The 8381-nt window shown below is 41.2% G+C and overlaps 1 pseudogene; it reads left to right on the top strand.

Annotated features, from left to right (window-relative positions):
* Positions 1-1292: 1292 nt before the first annotated feature.
* LOC103212195 lies at positions 1293-1763 on the top strand (annotated as a pseudogene).
* Positions 1764-8381: the final 6618 nt, after the last annotated feature.

Raw genomic sequence — 8381 nt, 5'->3', positions numbered from 1 at the left:
TTGTTTCAGGTAGGAAAGTAACATCACATGTTTTTTCCCCATCCTCTCATAGTGTTTGCAAAGCTAGTATTTTTAAAATGTTTTATTTTGAAATAGGTTTAGAGTTGTAGCTGAATTATAAATATAGTACAGAGTTTCAGGATACTGTTTACCTAGATTCCCCTAACATTAGTACTTTTATTATTATTATTTAGTACACAGGTAATAAATGTAATGGTAAAGATAACTGAAAATATAAACAACACTACTTTTTTTTTTTAAATCCTGTGGGGCAGTTCTACTCTGTCTTATATGATTGCTATGAGTCAGATTTGAATCAACAGCAGTGGGTGTTTTTGGCTTGAGTATTCCTTGGAAAACCCTCCAAGTCTGAGATAGGTCCTAGGGAATATTATTGTTAGTTGGTAGAACATCCTATATTGTGTGGCAACCCCTCTTTTGTTGTCTTGTAAAGGGTATACAATTTTTTAATGTAATCAAGTAGACTGGGTGGTTCAAATGGTTTGTGATAGGCTGCTAAGCTAAAAGTTTTGTTTGAACCAGTCTAGTGGCTCCATGGAAGAAAAGGCTTGGGGATCTGCTTCTGTAAAGATTATAGCCAAGAAAATCCTATGGAACACAGTTCTACTCTATAATTTGTAAGGTCGCCAAGAGTTGGGAGCTCACTTCAGGGCAGCTGACAACAACCAAAAACTCACTGCCATGGAGTAGACTCCAACTCAAAGCGACCTCCCTTGGGTTTCCAAGGCTGTAATCTTTAGGGAAGTAGATCACCCCATTTTCCTTCCTCTTAGTGGCTGGCAGGTTTGAATTGCTGACCTCCTGGTTAGCAGCTAAATGCCTTATCCACTAAGCCACCAAGAGCAACAATCAAGTAATGATGCATTGTTAATACCCTGTCTTTGTGCATTTCTAACTCGACTTCTCCCTGCTAATTGGAAATAAAAGCTAAATGCACTTTTTGTTTGATGGGGTCAGTGGGAGACAAAGAGTGAACTTCCCTTTCACCAAAGGAAGAAGGAGCTTAAAAATCCAGCCATATCAGCCCACTGTCTTGAGTCGATTCTGAGTTACAGTGACTCTATAGGACAAAGTAGACCTATCCCATAGGGTTTCCAAGGCTGTAATCTTTATGGAAGCAAAGCCCAAACCAAACCCACTGCTGTTGGTTCCAACTCACAGCGCCCTTAGAGGACAGAGTAGAGCCAGCTGCCCATTGGGTTTCTGAGGCTGTCAATCTTTTATATATTTATTTTTTAAATTTTTATTGACAAGACTACATCTTTAAGGAGATGGTGCTGACAGTTAAGAAGGAATCCCCTGCCCCTCCAAAAACTAAAGCCAAAGTGAAGGCATTGAAGGCCAAAAAGGCAGTGCTGAAGGGCGTCCACAGCCACAAAAAAAAAGAAGATCCACACGTCACCCACCTTCTGGCAGCCTAAGATACTGAGCTCCAAAGACACCCCAAATATCCTTGGAAGAGCGCCTCCAGGAGAAACAAGCTTGGCCACTATGCCATCATCACGTTCCCTCTGACTACTGAGTCTGCCATGAAGAAGATAGAAGATAACAACACACTTGTGTTCATTGTGGATGTCAAAGCCAACAAGCACCAGATCAAACAGGCTGTGAAGAAGCTCTATGACACTGATGTGGCCAAGGTTAACTCCTTGGTCAGGCCTGATGGAGAGAAAAAGGCCTATGTTCCACAGGCTCCTGACTATGGAGCTTTGGATGTTGCCAACGAAATTGGGATCATCTAAACGAAGTCCTGCTGGCTAATTCTAAATATATATTTTTTTTCACACACACACACACACACAAAAGACTACATCTTTAATACATTTTTCCAAAAAGAGCTCTGGTGGTGTAGTACCTAAGGCATTTGACTGCTAACCCGAAGGCTGGAGGATCAAACCTACCAACCACTCTACGGAAGAAAGGTTGAGCAGTCTACTTCCATAGAGATACTATCTGGGAAACCCAAGGAGGGGTCCCTATGAGTCGGATCCAACTCCACAGCAGTGTGGTTTTGGTTTATGTTAACAAGTATATATTGGGGAGGGAGGAAGATTATTCTTCTACCTTTCCTTATTCCTATGATAGCCTACAGAGGAGGGAGCTTCCACTCCCTTCTCCCTTAGGGAGTATATACACACACACATTTTATGCCCTTGAGTCAGACTTGACTCATAGCAACCCCTCTGGGTTTCCGAGGTGGTATCACTACAGAAGTAGATTGCCCAACTTTCCTTCCAAGGAATGGCTGGTGGGTTTGAACCACCAGCCTTCTGGTTAGCAGTCAAATGCCTTAGGCATTATGCTAGCAAAGTTCCTTTAGGGGGTGTAAGAGGGAGCATATTCTGTTTTCTTTCTCCATATTCACCTGTTCTTCTCAAGAGGACAGAAGTAGCTATTCTGGTAAATCCCAATATGGGATCATATTTTGGTAATGAGTAGGGTGGCAAGTGTTAAAGGGGAAGTACACTTGACCCCTCTTTGGCTTTTTGTTTCCATGTGGTAAATTCACTCAGGACAAGGCCTAGAGCCAACCTCTTTTTTTCTCTGCAGAAATTAGGTGAGTAATCCATGAATTCAGCTGGCAAACTAGACTCATTCAGTTCTGTAGGTAAAGCTCTTCCTTACCATGTTGTTGTTGTTTGCCGTCGAGTCGGCCCCGACTCATAGCGAGCCCTCCTTGGGTTTCCGAGGCAGTAACACTACAGAAGTAGGATTGCTCAACCTTCCTTCTGAGGAGTGGCTGGTGGGTTTGAACCGCCAGCCTTCTGGTGAGCAGTCAAGTGCCTTAGGCACTATGCTATCAGAGCTCCTCTTCCTTACCATAGTCAAGTTCTATTCAAAGAGAGTAGGAGGCTTCACTTTGGCTTCAGATCCAAGTCTTTCTCTCCTGCTGATACAAGAGAGTCCTGCATTGGGGTGATTGGGTGCTTGCCTGGTTAGTAATAAAGCTATTATTTTAATACCCATTTGGCAAGGGATTCTTTATCGACCAGTATCCTGGAAGGACAGAGAAGAAGTGGTAGGATTTGTATAGCCAATCCCAATCCGAAACCCCAAGCAGGTTACTTTACATCATCATGTTTAATGGCATGTTTAGGTGGACCCATGATGAATTTAGTCAATTGTACATTTAACTTTTCAATTTCTCAGTACTACAAACAACACTATGATAATTATTTTTATACATATGTGTTTTTACAGTTGTTTAATTATTTTCCTTGGAATAAACTGTAAGATCAAAGGATCTCAAGACCAATATTTTTGAGGTTATTTATTTTCTCCTAGGTAGCATTCTTGCCACTTAGAGAAGCTTTTACCAGCTGAATAATGGTGCCTATGTCTAATCTTTAATCCACACAGAAAGGTTTCCCTCAGGCATGGATAAATAATCCAAATAATTCAGTTATGCTCTGGTAGACCGATAATTTTCAAATATCAACATAGCAGAGGATAAATAATTACAAATCAATTTTTACTCTATAATGTAAAAATACACAACTTTAAATAAGATTTAAACACATAGGAACTTGGGGCAAGATGAAAAGAAACACTAACTCTTTAGTTCTTTGTGCTGTCTTTCATGTTAACCTAACTGCAGTGTTTAACACAGTTGTCCCTCAAACTCAAACGGAAATGATGCTTCTCATTTAACTTTTATTAGTATAAAAATAATCTTAGTAGAAACTTGTACCCAAATCACAATAAAAAGTTTAAAAAGAAAAATCTTAGTTGGAGATATACTTATTTTTTAAGATATAAACCTCAAGGACTTTAGGGAAGGTTTAGACATCCAGATTCCTTTCATGTGGTGTTCTTTTTGCTTTTTTATTTCTCTGTAATGGACCCAATCCTGTCTACTTATGATTTATCTAATATGAGTTATACTAACTACCACAGATTCCAAGCCATTGCCTGTCCTCTCCCTCACGGCAAGCAGAGAGGAGGAAGACAGAGAAGGGTAGCGAGGCCATTTCCCATCCTAGGGCCTAGCACAGTGCCTGGCATGGAGCAGATACTTGCAAAAGTTTTTCCAGCTTCTTATACTGAACACTGTAAACACAGCCACAGGCTGTGACCTCAAAAATGTGCATTTCCATCAGGTTTTTCCCTGTTAACTATTTCTGAGTGTTACCCTGACTTTATTCCTTTGGTGAGCTTGATCTTGAGAGCACATTACAGCCGCAGTGTGAGAACATCTTCCAAAGTGCATTTTTGTTAGAATGAGAGCCACAGGCACTTATGGGAAACAGTGACCCAAGATGACTACTTCTAGGCACTGGAAACCATCCATTCCCATGAAGGAGGCCTATTTCTTTAGAGTCAAATTGTCAACAGAAGCTGAGTAAGGTGCAAGGGGTCACTTAGGGAGTTACTGTATTCTATCCACCCCTCCCCACTTGAGCCAAGAATCACTGCTGGACCTGGCCCACGCAGCAAGATAAAGAACCCTGGAGCTAATCTCCTTGCCAGAGCCAGGCATTCATAAAGAACACTAGGGCAATTAGGGAAAGCACCCAGAAAGGTCAGTAATGCAGAGATGGGGTAAGCAAGAAGGGTAATATAGGCTAAGGACCCAGAACACTGGAACTCTCAGTAAAGGGGACTTATTTTCTCTGGGAGCTCTGCTGGCATAGTGCCTAAGGCATTTGACTGCTAAGCAGACGGCTGGCGTTCAAACCCACGAGCTACTCCTCAGAAGGAAGGTTGGGCAATCTAATTCTGTAGTGATACCACCTCAGAAACCCAAGGAGGGGTCGTTATGAGTCAGATCTGACTTGATGGGTGTGGGTGGTGTAATTTTCTCTGCTCAGATGATAAGAAATATGATCTTACAAGGCTACTAATCTCCCTCCATCTCCTCCACTGTCTTCCTCTTCCTCTGCCATCTCTTTAAATGTTCCTTCTCACTCTAAGCTTTCTTCCTGGGTGATGCCTTGACATTTCCACGAAGGCTCTAGCATGCCCAATATTGCACCCATCTCAGTCCTGTTCCTGAGCTTAAGACCCTGTCTGCCCTCAACTCACTCTCACCAGAATCTTGGTCCTATTTGGCTCTCCTGCATCACCCATCTGATACCATCTTCTCTCAGCTCTATCCTTAAAGTACTCCTCAGATTGTCTCTCCTCTTTATTCCAATTGGTCCTGCCTTTGGGAAGACCTCATCACTCTCCCTAGACTGTTGCAATCTTCTCCAGCTTGGCCTCCCTGACTCCAGTCTCACTTTCCTCTGAAATCAGGCATTACATTGTTGCCATGGTTACTTATAAACCACCACCCCCCAGGTCTGACAATACCTACTCTGACCCTAAAGTCTTTTATTGCTAAACCCAAAATCTTTAGCACAGCCTTCACCACATATTTCCCAGTACAGGTATCACAGGTATAGCATGAATATTCTGTGTTAAAGTTTTCCATTTTGGTTCAGTATTTGCACCTGGGTTTTTTTTTTTTTTTTTTTAAATTAGTCCTATAGCATCTCAAAGAGGTCCCTGGGTAGCACAAACAGTTTGCACTTGACCATAACCCTGAAGATTGGTGGTTCAAACCCACCCAGCAGTGCCACAGAAGAAAGACCTACCAGTCTGCTTCCATAAAGATTATAGCCAAGAAAAACCTGTGGATCCGTTTTACTCTGTAACACGTGGGGTCGCCATGAGTCAGAACCAACTCAGTGGTGACAGGTTTTGATTTTTTTTTTAATAGCATCTTAATCTTCTCAATTACAATAGCTGTTCTGCTTTCTCAGAATTTTTTGTTCATCTTTATTGTAGTGTCAGATATGTCTTGCGGTCTATGTCTTCTTTTCTTTAATGTTTAATTAATATTTCTTCCATGACTTCTCAAAGTCCTATACAGTTTAGTTATTTTTATATTTCTTAAGTCTTTCAAACCCATGATTAAACAAATAATAGTGCAAAATGCAGAAAAAAAATTATTTGAATTGTGTACAGTCAGCTGTGCCCACTTTCTACTCAACCATTTTTGTGTATTGTTCGAAAAACACCTGTTTAGCATTTCATGCAGTGGGAATTCTAGGTTTAAATTTAAGAAAATTGCTACATAAATGATTAGAAACACATAAAACTCTTATGAGCAGTCTACTTGCCTGCCACCTCTTAGTGTCAACATTTATAAGTTAACAGCCATGCTTCTCACATGATCACTGAATGCCTTTGTGTTTGTTGGCAGGAAAGATCAAGGAAAAAAATGTGCCCACATGAACTCTGAGTAAAGAACACAGTGTTTAATGGAGTCAGATCATATTATGGAGCCCATTGTCTTACAGTGATGAGTGGCTTAGTTTTATCTTAGCCCAAAGCACAGAGTTTGGGCATAAGGGTGGTCCATAATGCAGTGGGGCAGTAGTGAAGCATGTTGTCTATAACAGCAATATCAGAAGAGCTCTTTTAAAAGAACATTTCCTCTTACTGATATCACTTTGAAAATTTAAGGTCTTTTCCCAAACTGAATCTCCCTTTATAGGCTACTTATCTAGGAATTTACATTGTAAGCATTTATATTTTCCATCATGTTCCAGTACTTGCCATTAGAAATTTGGCAATGTGCTCAGGGGTGTCCTTTCCTTGGTCATAAAACTACCTCTTTCCAACTTTAGGGGAACCTTCTACAACCAATATCCTTAGACTTGCTTATCAATTCCATGGCAACATCCACATCAGTTTAGTCTGAAAAAGTGATAAGCCCTTCTACTACTGGACATTACCTCTGGTACCTGGCATAGCACCTGCCCACTGTAGGTACTCAATACATGCTTGTTGAATGAATGAACATCAAATCCATACACATGAGACTCAATGCAGATTATATCATGTGTGAGTCCCAACTTCCTTTGACCTTTCTTGACCATGGGTGGTTTAACTTGACTCAGGTTTAGTCAGAGACCAAATTCCAGGCCTGTGCAGGCAGGAAGGCAGAAATCTCATCCAGACTTTCTGCCTGAACCACTAAACCACAGCTTGTCTGTGCAACAACAACAACAACAAAAAAAAGATGGGCTAACTTTCTGACCTCTCTGCTCCTTATCTTCCTATTCCCTGGGGCCCATGTAGGAGAGACAAGCTGCTATCATTAACTAGGAAGTTGGGTTCAGCTGCCTGATGGGTCATAAGTAAGGAATCATAAGTTGCAAACAAACCCGAGGGCTCTTGTCACTGTTTAAAGTTTCTACAGGGACTTCTCTAGACAGGAGTTGGCTCCGTGCAGGCCCATTTTCCCAAAAGCTCTTGCCAAAGATCTTCCTGCTGAGTATCAGTATGTTGAAGGTTCTAAATTGTGTAGTCATTTAATCATAAAGCTGTCATGCAACTGGTCTGCAGTTTCCCACCATGAAATTGTGTAATGTGACACGTTGAGACAAGGCCTAGCAGATTCAACTGGATATTCCATCCTTGGTCTTTGCAGAAATCTTGAGACTATAACATCTGTTGCTGTTTCACAAGCCTAGGCTTAACTTTAAATTGTTGTTGTTATTAGCTGTTATCCAGCTGGCTTCTACTCATGGTGACCCCACCCACAATGCAATGAAACACTACTTGGTCCCACACCATCCCCATGATTGGTTGTGGTTTGGACCATTGTGATCCATAGGGTTTTCACTGGCTGATTTTTAGAAGTAGCCAGGCCTTTCTTCCTAATCCATTTAGTCTGGAAGCTCCACTGAAACCTGTTCAGCATCATAATAACATGCAAGACTCCACTGACAAACAGGTGGTGGCTATTCATGAGGTGCATTGGCTGAGAATTGAACACAAGTGTCCTGCATTGAAGGTGAGAATTCTACCACTGAACTACCAATGCCTCACACTTGAAATAATACCACATTACTATTCACTCAATGAACATTTGTTGAGCATCTACTGAGTGCTGATAATAGCTATGAAGATAAAATTAGACATGGTTCCTGCTCTCACACATCTTGCGTTATAATGGGGCCAACTGATAGTTCAACAAGCAATCATAATTTGGTGATAAATGCTGTGATGAGAAAAGTGTAGAATGTTGTATACTCTGCTTTTTTCCTCTTTCACTGGGAGGTACACATATAGAAAAGTCTCATAACCCATGCATAAGTTGTTGTTGTTAGGTGCCATTGAGTTGCTTTTGAATCACAATGACCCCCTGTGATGAGTTAGAACTGCCCCATAGGGTTTTCTAGGCTGTAACCTTTATGAAAGCATATTACTAGTCTTTCTCCCATGAAGCCACAGGGTTAAGTACAAACCACAAAGCTTTTGATTAGCAACCAAGCATTTAACCAGTGCACAAGCAAGGCTCCCTCATATACATGGACTAACAAATAAAGTGGACACTGGTAAAACCACCACCCAGGTCAAGATTG

The sequence above is a fragment of the Orycteropus afer genome, unplaced genomic scaffold (genome assembly GCF_000298275.1).
Source record: "Orycteropus afer afer isolate SDZICR_OR568_19922 unplaced genomic scaffold, OryAfe1.0 scaffold00015, whole genome shotgun sequence".
Lineage (NCBI taxonomy): Eukaryota > Metazoa > Chordata > Mammalia > Tubulidentata > Orycteropodidae > Orycteropus > Orycteropus afer.
The sequence above is the reverse complement of the archived record's forward strand: the minus strand, read 5'-3'. Positions and strand labels throughout refer to the sequence as shown.